Genomic DNA, 13,259 nt, shown 5'->3' on the forward strand with positions numbered 1-13,259 from the left:
AAATCAATAAAAATCATGCATAAAACATATTTAAATATATTTCATATAGTTTATTGAAAGACAAAAACAGAACTGTACACACATTTAATTATGTTTTATTAATTAGTTAATGTTGGAATGAATAAACAGCATTTAATTGCACTGCCACATATACACACTTGATATTGCCAAGCCTTCAGAAACACATAACACATTATGTCATACTTTCAGCTCTAAAATCAAATGTATTAGAATTGTTTGCAGGATATGAGAACAATTGCAAACCTACATCATTTACAGGGTTGATAGTCTGGGGACCAACAATAATGCACTTCCATAGGGCAATGGTGCAGGATACTGGTGGAATATTACATTTTTAACTTAAGTAAAAGTATCAAAAAAAGTCCTATGTAACAATAAAAGTCCATAAGTGCTTTTACCAAAATGTATTCAAAGTATTGAAAGTAAAAGTGAGCATTATGCAGAAGGACTCATACTGGGTTAATATAACTCATATGTGTGTGCAGCATTTTAATGGTCAAGCTAGAGCACATTTGAATGATTTCTTTTATATAGTGCTGGGTACATAAATCTATAACAATGCATCATATGTTATACATGTACCATCTGTATAAAAAATATTTTCAACAAATCAAATGATTTAAATAAATAAATGCAGTGTAGTGAAAAGAACAATATTTGTGAAGTAGCATCAAATGGAAATACTCAAGTAAAGTACCAGTACCTCAAATTTGCCCTTAATACTACTGTGTGTACTTGAGTAAATGTAGGCTATAGGCTACTTTCCACCAATGGATAAAGGGAGTTGGCTGGTATTTTGAACATGTCCTGATTCTTCAGGAAAATATTAGCAGCCTTTAGCCTTCTTACATTTTGCCTGATATTGTTATAATTATGGTAAAGAAATATGTCGAAAATATGGCTGGCCAGTCTGGCTGAAATTAATAAGAATGTTACAATATCATAATATTTCACATGTATAAAAAATAAAATTAGTGTTACATTCACTCTTTTGCATTGCATCGAAATAATAATAATAATATATATATATATATATATATATATATATATATATATATATATATATATATATATATATATAATAATTCTGTCAGAGATACAATTCTTCAGAATAATTAATTTAGACAACATAAAGAGAATATATTCCATAGAAATTCAATTGCAAATGTTTATTAAATTAGTGCCAAAACATGAGAAATCATAAAAAACGTTTCACTCACACACAGATTGAACAATGTATTTGTTAGGGCTGCTTACTTTTTTATTTTTTATTTTGTAATGAACTGTATTGTAACCCTTAGCCCACAGCCCCAGTGACACAAAACCATCCTCACACAGAGGCAGATTACTTTAAAGTTATGAAATTGTTAAGACAATACTGCTGACCTTTACATGTATCATATATGCACAAATGGCCACAATTCAAGCCTAAATGAATCCACTACAAAGAGCACAGGACAATAGACTTTGTGGGAAATGTCTAAGTGTAACAAGTAGATAATTCCATGGCTTTGCTGCAAAGGGGAGAGAAAGATGGCAATTTGATGGCATAGCAGGGCTTTCAACTCAACAGCTATGCCAACATCTTGCCTTCCTTCCTGGACCCATGTTTAAACAGATGTTTGGATGGTAAAGTCCGTTCAGGAGCGCTGGGATGACAAATGCGCACACCGCGTACTACACTGAAGACACGTTAGACTCGTGAAACGTGGAGTGACTGAAACAAGGAGCCAAACAGAGCCGCGTTGATCCAACAGGTTTGTGCGTCATAAATCCTCTTAGAATAACTTCAAAAACATTGTGATAGTCCACAATTACAACATCATGTTTGGTCCCACAATCACAGTAAAAACATAACTACACCAAAAAAAAAGAAGTGAAAAACGGAAAGAGAGTTCCACTTTACAGGACGGGCACAATTCAAAAGTACCGAAGAAAAGCACACAGATGTAGTGGATGTTCACAAAAATAATTGTAGGCCTGTTCCCTCCGTCCCGCCTGCCTTTGCCCTTCAGCCTGCGTTTATCCTCACACCTACCTGTTGCGGTGCCTTATACCCGCAGCTCTCCCTCGGTCGCTTTCTCAGATCCATGTGTCTCGGCATCACGCGTCAGCAGAGTAAAAGTAGGCTGAGGGTGGAAGAGATAAGTCTGTCCTCCGCCTACAGACGGCGCTCAGCGGAATGACTGTGGCAGTACACAGTACATGTAGGTGTGTTTGGGGTTGGCGTGGCGTGGCTTCCTGCACCTTTCGGCGCTGACGAGGAATCTAATTGGCCTACTTTGGAAAGGGGGGTGGGGGGACACCCTTTCGAGGAGAGAGACTGCGCCACTGAAGAAATCCGTCGAAACCTCTTTGGATTGATGAATCTCGTAAAATCCCAAAGTAATTCTGCAGTAAAGCACGTAATACGTTTGTAAAATGTAAACAAACAAAAAACAGCCTTTAAACTTGTCTTATAGTCTACAGGGTGCTATTTAGACATCACTATCAGGACACATTATACCGCAGGAGTTCATTCTAATGATCACTGGAGGAACTATTGTTTAATTCCCTTCATAGATATTATAAATAAGTATTGTCAGAGCCTCAAAGTGGGGTTTATTTTCATAAATACAGAAACACTGCTTCTATTTATGAACAGACGAAATGGGTAACGTCCATGAAGCACAGGCCTTCTGTCCTGTAACGTATAAAGGTATACTGGTGCATAATGGGGTTTTGTGGCATAGTGTATTGTGTATTTAATTGAACATCAACATTTGTAGTGTGTTTACGATATAGAGTAGGAACATGAGTTGAAAACTAGCAATAACTATAAACTCTCAGGTTTCATGTCCTGTGACTATGTCAAATTGCATCAATTTATGCCCACTTAATGCTGAGGAACAGGTGGTACACTTGTTTTGTATACTGTCTCTGCATCCAGTGTATGAATGTGTAAATGGTAAAGAAGTCCCATTCCCAGTTAACCAGAGACCCGACTTGCTGATCCACACACAAAATAAAACCATGACTGCAGAATCCGGTTCATTAGTGAATCACACAGAATGATTCAAAAGCTGTCTAGACCAGAAAGTGATGGCTATTCAGGACAGGAAACATCATTTTGTGAGAGACATCTTTAGCAACTTTAGCAGCTCCTTCATCTTTCGATGTTGCTGTTGTTAGTGCCACTCGTTGCTAAGCAGATATATAGTAATTTACACATAATTTACACATGTTTGTCTTCCAGAGAAGATTAACACTGAATTACAGCTGTTGCACATAACTGATTCATGAAGAGCCAGAAGAAAGAACACCTGTGTCCCAGGTGGGAAGCAACTAGTACATTTACTTAATTATTTAAATTCAATTTTACAGTTATTTTACTTGTGTCATTTTATGTTACTTTATACTTCTACTTCACTACATTTCAGAAAGAAATATGGCACTGTTTTTACTCCACTTCATTGACACCTTTAGTTATAAATTACTTTTCAGATTTAGATTGTACACACACACAACTTTTAATTTAGATAAAATCTGGATCTCAACCCTATTTTTTTGGCTTGTGACCCTTCACAAAATGGCAGCGTCTAGTAGGGCTCTTGTCATGCCTCATGTCAATGAGTCATGAGCAGTTCCACCGTAGACATTTTTTCCCAATAAACATCTCACAAGATTTAACTCAAATTTGAGGTTCAAATATAACAATTGAGTTTATTCTCCTTTGCTGATGTTGTGACCCTTTGGAGGTTGCCGACTCTAGTTTGGTAAACTGGATTAAACTAGCATATAGAGTCTAAAACTAACTCCACCTTGACCAGCTACAACAGTTAAATGCTACTCGGACACAATATATCATCAATCTAATAGTGTTAGAAGCCTGCAGAAAGTGTACTTTTACTTACAATAAATTAAGTACATTTTACTGCTATACTTCTGGACTGAAATCATACTTTGAGAGCAGAACTTCTCCCCTTAAAGAGTGTTTTTATATTCTGAATTTTGTAGTTTTGTAAAGGATCTGTAAACTTATTTTTCCACAGACGCTCGAGATTTCAAAACCCAGCGTTATTTTTTATTCTAACCTAAAATGTAATCTGTTCTTCACTGCATACAGCTGCAGATACGACACCACTGATGACTATTCTGTTCTCTTAGGTTCAACTTTGGGGAAAGAGTCATTCCAAGTCACTGATTGGACTGTTTTATCTAATCTCTAAATCCACATATCGAATTTCCCTGAGTAGATATTAAGTAGGCGAATGTAAGCGGATGAACAATACATAATTCTATCTTTTCAAACAATTTGACAATCCTAAAGTTGACTTTAACGCCTTTGCAATTGCTGACTCACTTCTGAAGGTGTCGATACCGGCCACACCTGTCAACTCCCACAGAGCAAATACTTTAAATTACAGGACCAGACAGGGTTAACCTTTCCATTACGTACAGTAGGCATTTGTTTATCATGGTTACCGCGCTGTAAATAGAAATTGTAGGTTATAAGAATTTTAATTTGCGATTTATTGAAACAGGTAGTGCCACTAAGGTGATGATTCTCCTTTGAAATGTTAGCAAGAGAGCAGTTTGATATATAACATGGAAACCACAGTTAAAACACGATGAGAATAACAGTTGTGATCTAATTTAACATACAACTGCTGAATATCACAGATATTTAGGAATCAAGATTAAATATTGATGATAAGAAGACGTAGATATAACAAATCAGTAACATGATGGACTTATGACTATGAAGGAACACTATGCAACAGAAGTTGTGACATTTGAACATTTCAGAATAGTTTCTTTTAAAAGGTCAGCTGAGAAAGGTTTCGAGAGACTGCTTTACTTTCTCCTTATTTGGTGTTATTCCACTGTTTCTGACTCAGCTTAAAATGTCATCGTGGCATGTCACTGCATTATTGGCTGTTGTTGTCCATCATTTTGTCTGGGTTGCAAACCAAAACCCTCTCTCAGATGATTGTCAAGCTGAATCACGGAGCCACATGTGCAGCAGTTACAAGTCAGATCAACACAGACCCTCTTGTGACTCATCGTATGATCTCAGGTCCACTGAGGCCCTCCCTGTTTGTTTCATAAAAATAACTCCCCACACGAATCCCCCCCAAAAACAGCCAAACAGGGCACTTTTGGTGATGACTCGCCTGTGTCTCTCAGCCTGCCTCAGACCAGCTTGTAACAGGATTGAGTGAGTGTGCAGGATTTGGACTGGAGCCTCCTCTGAGATGTTTTTTTTTCTTCTTTTTGCTGAGTCAAATGCAAGCACACCCTGTGACAGCGAGCAGATGAAGTCACGGAGCAAAGTCTGGCCGATAGTAAGCTGACTCGCCGAACAAGCCGCCCTCGGTGTTACTAACCTTGCCCTCGTGGAGCATGTGGAGTTTATTCACTGTTGGCAAATTACTAAGAAAGTAAGTTGGTCTGTCGTAAAATGTGAGCTGGAAGAGGGAAAATCCACAGACTCTGCCAGGACTGCCATTTACTCAGACATTCAAAAGGAATCTGGATTTTTTTCGCAGTCAACTTGATGAATCATCGATGTATATTAGAAGTGATTTAACCTCCCAACATCTATTGTATTAGGCTATATTCTTAGTTCTCTTAGAGCTACATAATGTTACAAAACAATATGGACATCATCTTGATATGTTGCACTTGAGTCTCTTCTTTAGTTCCTGTGTTTCTCTGAAATTAGATCCCTTCCTCCTGATTTCACCTGAATTGGCTACTTACCTGAATTGTTCTTCATGTAAAGTGTATCTTGTATTTACAGTAATACATTCACTGTGTGTACTGTACAATTTAGTGACATTCTGGGGTGAAAGTACAAGAGACTGTAAAAAGTATGAAATTATTATTTCATTGTTAACTAAAAGCAAAACCAAAAAAGAGCTGGAGACAAAACAATATTGTCTGAGATTTTAAGTATAAAAGTTAACTTAGCATTTAAGGATAAATAAAAAAGGGTGTTTCTTCAGTGTGTCAGTTTTGGTGATCACTGCATATCTTCGTGTACAGATTCTTGAAGTTATTTGATTGCAGGTTATTATAACTACCATAAATATAAACACTTGTAGACTAAAAATACAAATAAAATGCCTCTTTGTTATGTCTAAAACACTTTTAGAGATTTTATACATCAAAGTTGCCATCCCCCCTGTCATTTATAATGGGCCTATATATGGGTGTAAATAAGACATGAAGTAGGTACAATTTGAAGTAGAAATGAATAATTAACATTAGTACAAATAGTAAATTACAACATGCTTACACACATTAAGGGACACACTAAATGTTTGTCCTTCAATTATAAAATAATAGTAAGAGTAACAATTATATTAATAATTATAATAAGAATAATTCATGACATAGAGCGCTGTATATGATATCATATTCATATAAATTTCAATTTAATCTGGCCATTGATTACATTTTTGACAACATTTATGGTTCTATCTAAAATGGTTATTTGACGACAAAGTATTATTAACTGCTATATATGCTTTCTACTTCCTCCCTTGTGAGTATCTGTGATCTGCGCTGTCCGTTGAACACTCCTTAAACCTGAACTGTGACTTGCAACTAAACAAACACTGAGAAACAGCCCCTCTTTACTCATTAGACTTACGTTAGGCGTATCATTGTGTCTTCCAAACCAAAAGTCAAAAGTCTTGTGTATATCCAGAAAAAAACAACAGAATTCTCCAGGATTCTGATCCAATGAAGAACAGAGGTTACAACAACTCCTCTCTAGGCAAAAGCTGATCATGAAGGATATATTTGTTGTTTAAGTGTACATTAACAGTGTGATTTACCTCAGTGGTGATTCGGCTTTGACTCATCACTGATGTAATTCAATGTAGTTGATGGTCACATGTTGAATCAGTTTCCAGGGAAAAGGTACAGGCAAGCAGTCTTTGGGTTTGACGTCAAAACATCTTGGAATACCTGGAAGAATGAAACACACGTCTGAGGAAAGATTAGAGATGTCGATAAAGAGAGACAGCTAAAGCTAGCTAGCCACCCCCTTTTTAAATAACGTGGGATGAAGACACCAGTGAGTGTGCAGGAGCAGCCAGTGACTAAGCACTTGAAATACCATTTTAAGAAAGCATCAGCAATGTTAGCAAGCTAGGCTAACTAGCGTTCACTTTCAGAGTGAAACACAAACTTGGCAGTGTTAAGTCAGGAATGACGGAGTATACTTTCACTTTGACTGTTTCAATCACTAATGGTTGATGGCTAACGCTTCGTGGGCTGGTTGGAATATTGAAATGCTTTTTGTCAACATTTGTATCACATGCTCCAGTCAGTAGCACACCACAGAATTTACAGCACATGTTTTATATGCTGGCTTTCAGACGCTTTCACAAATACTTTAGTGGTTAAAAATTAACCACGTTTGAAATTTTTTTTTACACAGGCCAAGCTATTAGGACATGTCCTAGTTGAGTTAGCAGCAAAGGAGATTTCTGTGTCTTATTACCACAAAAAACACAAAAAATGCTATGACATCCTTACCACCATGCATGTCTTTTCACGTTCAGAAATTCAAACCCCGCGTAGTCTCACCCGCATAATACTTTCCCTTCTGGCTTTGAACCTCGAAACTACCCTTTGTTTTTGTGAAAACAATATTTTACCGGAATATCTATGTGATGTCTGATGGGATGCACTGGTTCTGACGTCATGCCGCAGGGGCCCTTCAATGGCTTTAATTAGGCCTTACCTTGAGTGACCTTGTGCCTGAAGTCGGGCCTCCAAGCTAAGGTATGTAGGGTTCTATGTTTGTGGACATTGAGAAAGAGCCCATTTTTCATTGAAACCCCCTGTGCCCCTTGAAAGTCGATAATATGACCGATGAACAGTGGTGAGAAACTGTTTGTTGTTGGTTAACACAGAGCCTGACATACGGGCTCATGGTTCAGGTTTTCATGCATCATCCTCTATACGTTGGAAATGCACTTTATCTCACAATGGGAATCCATCAAGACTGGTTTTGTTAAAACAAAACAGGGCTTGACATGTAAAGCCTACCAGGGGGGACTTACAAGTTTGACAAATAGACAGAAGTGTGACTCATGTCTATTTCCAGGTAACTGGGGGGAAATGGTAAAAGCACAGCTAAACTGTGTGACACAATTCCAAAGAAAAGAGATGTCATTCAGTAGAAACCTTTCAAACTGATGTTTAGGTGGGTGGGCTACCAGGAAGGAATCAAAATGATGATTGCATCATTATTGTTAAAATATTGAAGAGTCTGGATTTGATCACAGGAGGGCGCCCTTTTCCACAACTAGACTTCATACAGGCAGGAAGGTGCCACCAGAGAAGAAATGCAAATCATTGCCCTTGTAAAAAGGTCATTGTTTACAGTGCTGGTTACTATTTGACATCGTCATCGAGGCTACTGCCGTTACATAAGAATTGTGTAGGCCGGGTGTGCATCCCAAGACGTTTTTGCATGACTTTTGAAAGATGCACAAAATCATCCAAATTGACTTCATGTGTTTGATGGTTTATTTGCTGTAGGAATTAATCGTTTCAGTTAATGTGCATGTATTCTTAGTCATTACTGGCAATCAGAACAATGCACACTAGACCATTAAATGCTGCATGAAAAGGAGTACTTCAAATATTTAGTACTTAGGGGACTCATTAGATATAGGAATGATCAAATGCTCATTGATGCAGCAAAGGCAGAGATATCCTTTTTATAACTTGTATTCTGTTGTGTGGGTTAAGCTCCCAAAAACACCAATCCAACAATCCCATAATTTAACTCTTTACCATCTTTCATTAGACCCCACTGCTTTCTAAATACCAAATTCAAATCCTCGTTTTTCAGTTTGTGACTTCTTAGAAACAATCTAAGTCTCAAGACCAAATTGAGATAACCCTGATGACATCATCAAATTGTTTTTTTCCCCAACTTCATAAAGCACCCTCCAGAGACGCAGAAGCCCTTATGCAACTGTTTTTACAGATTGAGTCTTACTAACCATGACGAGCAAACTGAATTTAAATTCGTGGATTGCCCCTTTAATTCAAATAAACAAGTAAAAGCCTTACAGGAAACCTCTAAAGCAACTGGTTTCCAGTTCAACCACACCTTGTTTATATTACATATAAATTGACATCCATTACATTAAAGCCCTTGCCAAACAAGTTCCTATACGATGCTGATTGAGTATATATATCATCATCAGGGCAAGCTCTCTGTATTTCACAGCAGTAAACCGGAGTTGTGGTGTGTGGTCTCTGTGGAGACTTCCCCACATTGCTGCACTGGTGATGCGTTTTATGTTAACCAGCCAGAGCTAAAGGGGGCAGGAAGGGGAGATAGATGGAACAGTTTTTGTTAAATAACCAAATGTACATGTTATGGCAAAGACTCCTGGGGGTGGGGGAGATGCAGCGAGCTCACCTCCAGGCATAATGTATTTATAGAGACAGTTCCTATGTATCTCTGTCACGTGGGTTTCTCCGCTGCCCTGCCCCTTTAGGAGACCAGTGTCCTGTATTTTATTAATAACTCCAATGGCGATTATTATTATTATTAATGATTATGACCAATTCTTCCGCCCCATAGTCACCAAAGTAAATATCGGGCCCATTTTTCCTGAGCCACATGTCTTCCGAACACCTTAGCTAAATAATACCGAAATGCTAAAAATGGTTGTTAGCGGTGTAAATACGACAAAAGTTCAGATCTTCAGCCTTAAGTAAAACGTTTCAGGCTACGTCACGCACTATGGCTGTAACCATGTCTAATGCCATATAATTATACGTATGAATGACTGAGGAGTTATTTTTGCTGACACCTCCACTGTGGTGTGTTATAAACCACTTATTAAAGAAGGGGGTTGAAATAAAGGACTACTGACAGTAATGTAAAACCAGCGAAAACATTGTTGCATATTTGAATAATCTTTATTTGTTTTATTATATACTTTGTGTTTTTACATAAAGAGACATTTCTTTTACACATATAGATTATATGGTTAATTTGTATCTGTATATATGTACACCTTAAATAAATCTTACATTAACACCAAGAAAATGAAAACATTTACAGTGCAAGAATGTTCATCGGGAGGTCAACTTTCACGGTCGCTTACCCTGGTGAATCACAATCAATGCCAAGCTCACATGCTAAACCGGTTTGCCTTGTGATTTGTTTTTTTCCTTTCTCCCTTCATGGTCTCACATAAAAACACCGTGGGAACTTTGGAGCAAGAAAAAAATATTTTCTTCGTCTTGACAGGAGGGGTTTTCGCAATGGAAGTGCACAGGATGCACATGTGAGCGTGGTGGTAGCAAATTATCTCTTGACCCATTAAAGCAATCACATTTTGGGAGCTACGGGTCTTATCTTTCTTACCGAGAGTCTTCTGTATGGTACCGCAAGCAACCGGTTAGCTTAAATTAGCTTGGCCTGCACTTAACCCCATTTAAAACTAAAACTTGTCATTTTTTACACTTCGTTGTTTTTGAATGGATTAAACAAACAAGATATATCGTTTTTGTACTAAGATAAGCTAAGCAGGTGCTGGTTCTAGCTTTGTGTTTACCCGACTGAAATGAAAGTGGCGTCCCGTCTTCTTATCTAACTCTCGGCACAAAAGCAAAAAAATTGCATTTCCCAAAATGTCTAACTCTTCTTTTGAAGAGAAGGGGAAACTAATGGTGAGGTGTGATCATGTTAGTGTGTGGGGCGCTCTGAGGGAAGAGTTTAATGACAAATGTGTGCAGGACAATTTCACGAAGTACATGAGTCACCATGGAGGCCTGAAATTGTCTTTTTAAATCTGGGTTCGGGAAATGTTCAAGGAGATATACTGTACGAGGGCACACGTAACAGTTTAACATACGAGTTTGGTTGATGCCGGGTTCATCGTTTTCTATTACCTTTATCTTCAACAACAAATGTCAGAAAATATAGTGGCGGCATCACAAAGTCCGACTGTTGTTGAACTCTAGGAAGCAATAGGGCATTTAAAACCCACGTTTTCTTACCTGAACCTGAACAGACATGTTTTACAGTGTAAAATATGCCAATGAGATGTTGAGTAGTCTAAAAATAAATGCTTTTGAGTTGTCTTTTTGCTTAATAACACTATGGTACTTTAGGGCCTCCAGCATATCATTGACCTTTTCCATCCACTGTTACAAAAAAAAAAGAAAATAAATATAATACACGTGTGAACCATTTTTGTTCTTGCAAAAACAGAAATGTATATTTACAAAGCATAACCAATAAGTTCTTGGTGTTTCTTTCTGAATGGATGCATAAAAGTGAACATATATAGTTGGTCTAAGCTCAGCTGTACAGTCAGTGGGTAACCAGCCCAAATTCCTCGCATGCATTTTTCCTCACACATTCAGAGAATCTATTTACCGTATTTTACAGTTACTACGCTGCTGTACAGAGGCTGTGTTGAGGTAAAGCGGGTGTTTTCTGGCCAGCTCTAACAGGATGGGGGCAGTTTTTGGGAGAAATGGTCGCCCACTTTTGTCTTGTGGGGTGTTGGGACCACGTGGGACAGGAAGGACAGCGAGGGACAGACGCACATGGGTGGGGTGGGGAGGGGGGGGATGTGTTGCAGTTCTCAACGACAACACACACCGTATATTGCTGTTAAATTTGTGATTTCCACATTCTATGTAGCTTAAGGAGAGATCGTGATTATGATTTCTATTTTCAGTATAAAACACACGTTTGGTGTTTTTTTTTTCTTCTTTTTTTGCAGTTAGTTGCAAAATACTGGTGGTATAACCTCTATTCATAGATAAATATAGGGAATGGTCATTGTGTGATGACGTCAAATGCAGATTGCACACATGCACACGAAAGCACCTTTGATTAGAAAAGAAATTGCACAAGTTCGAGAGATATCATTGACCATACATGTCGACACTTTCTACATAGAGACTGAGCACTGGTTTGCATTAAGGAGTTATGAAACATGTCTGAAAAAGTATACATTTTGGGATACAACTTCTTAAATGTTGATTGGTATTATTCACCTCCGAGTGTCTATTTTAACATGCAGTTGACTCCTTGAAACTACTACCCCAGGAGTTTGACTAGCCGGTGAGTTGAGCCCAGTTCTACTGTGAACAAAGCACTACACATTGACTAATCTAAATCAACCATTACACTTAAACACTGTTAAGTTTTTTTTTTTTCAAATGTATTATTTTGACATTGACTTCGTTACAGAACGTTAATGAGCCTAAAGTACTCAAGCCTTTTTTTTTTTTTTTTTTCAACCAGTGAAAGATATTGAAGGCTAGCATATATTATGAGGCTAAACTTCAAATTAGGCCTTTTTTTTGTTCTTGCCTTTGTCAGTCGGTGCGTGTGAAGCATGAAAAGTTCTGTACAATCAGAACGTGTGTTCAGCGGCAAAAAAAAAAAAAAAAAAGAGGAGAAAATTGTTGAGATGGCTTAACTAATTCTGCTACAGTACATCTAATGCTACTTCTTATATTTCATGAAAATGAATAAAAAAACAAACAAAGAAAATAATCCTCTGAAAAGACATTCAGTGGTGAAGAATGACATCCGGCAGGGGAGAGGGGAAGCTTAAACTCGTCATTCAGGCTGAGCGCATGATGAATTTGCAAATAAGAAATGACGGAGAAGTTTGTCTGCCCAGCAAGTGTTCCATCCCTTGTTGCTCGGGTGCAAAGCCCACAGGGGGAGTCTTTTCGCTCAATACCATCAGACGGGAAACGCATTTCCCCCCTACACGGTCTGTAATTTCCTCATCCACAAACTCCTATTCACTCTTGGCGACGGCTTCTTAGTCTGTTGAAAAATGTGTGTTCAAATATGCTCACAATTTCAGCTCAGCCACTGCATTTAACATGAGGAGTTTTACACAGCGCATCTCTTGTTCTTCTCCCCAAAGTTCACAGGAGGTCATTCTCCTCAACCTACCAGGTGTGGTCTTGATTCCAGGTCATCTAAGTGACACTAAATGGCATGCATAATGCTTCTATATTTGGCTTGTACACCCATAACCCCCCTCGCCTGCCAATTAAATAATAACAATAAATATAAATCCACTCAGGTTAGGCCTACGCTAAACCAGCCAAGCCAAAGTCTTGTGCCCTTGTTGGTTTATCCCCTCCCCACCACCCCTCGCTAGCCGAAAATATCGGTAGATTCCATATTATTCTCTTGTCCGGTCCTCCTTATTCTTCTTTTGTTCCTG

Source organism: Anarhichas minor, unplaced genomic scaffold (assembly GCF_050575085.1).
Source record: "Anarhichas minor isolate MPS153535 unplaced genomic scaffold, ASM5057508v1 ptg000049l, whole genome shotgun sequence".
In the NCBI taxonomy this organism is placed as follows: Eukaryota; Metazoa; Chordata; class Actinopteri; order Perciformes; family Anarhichadidae; genus Anarhichas; species Anarhichas minor.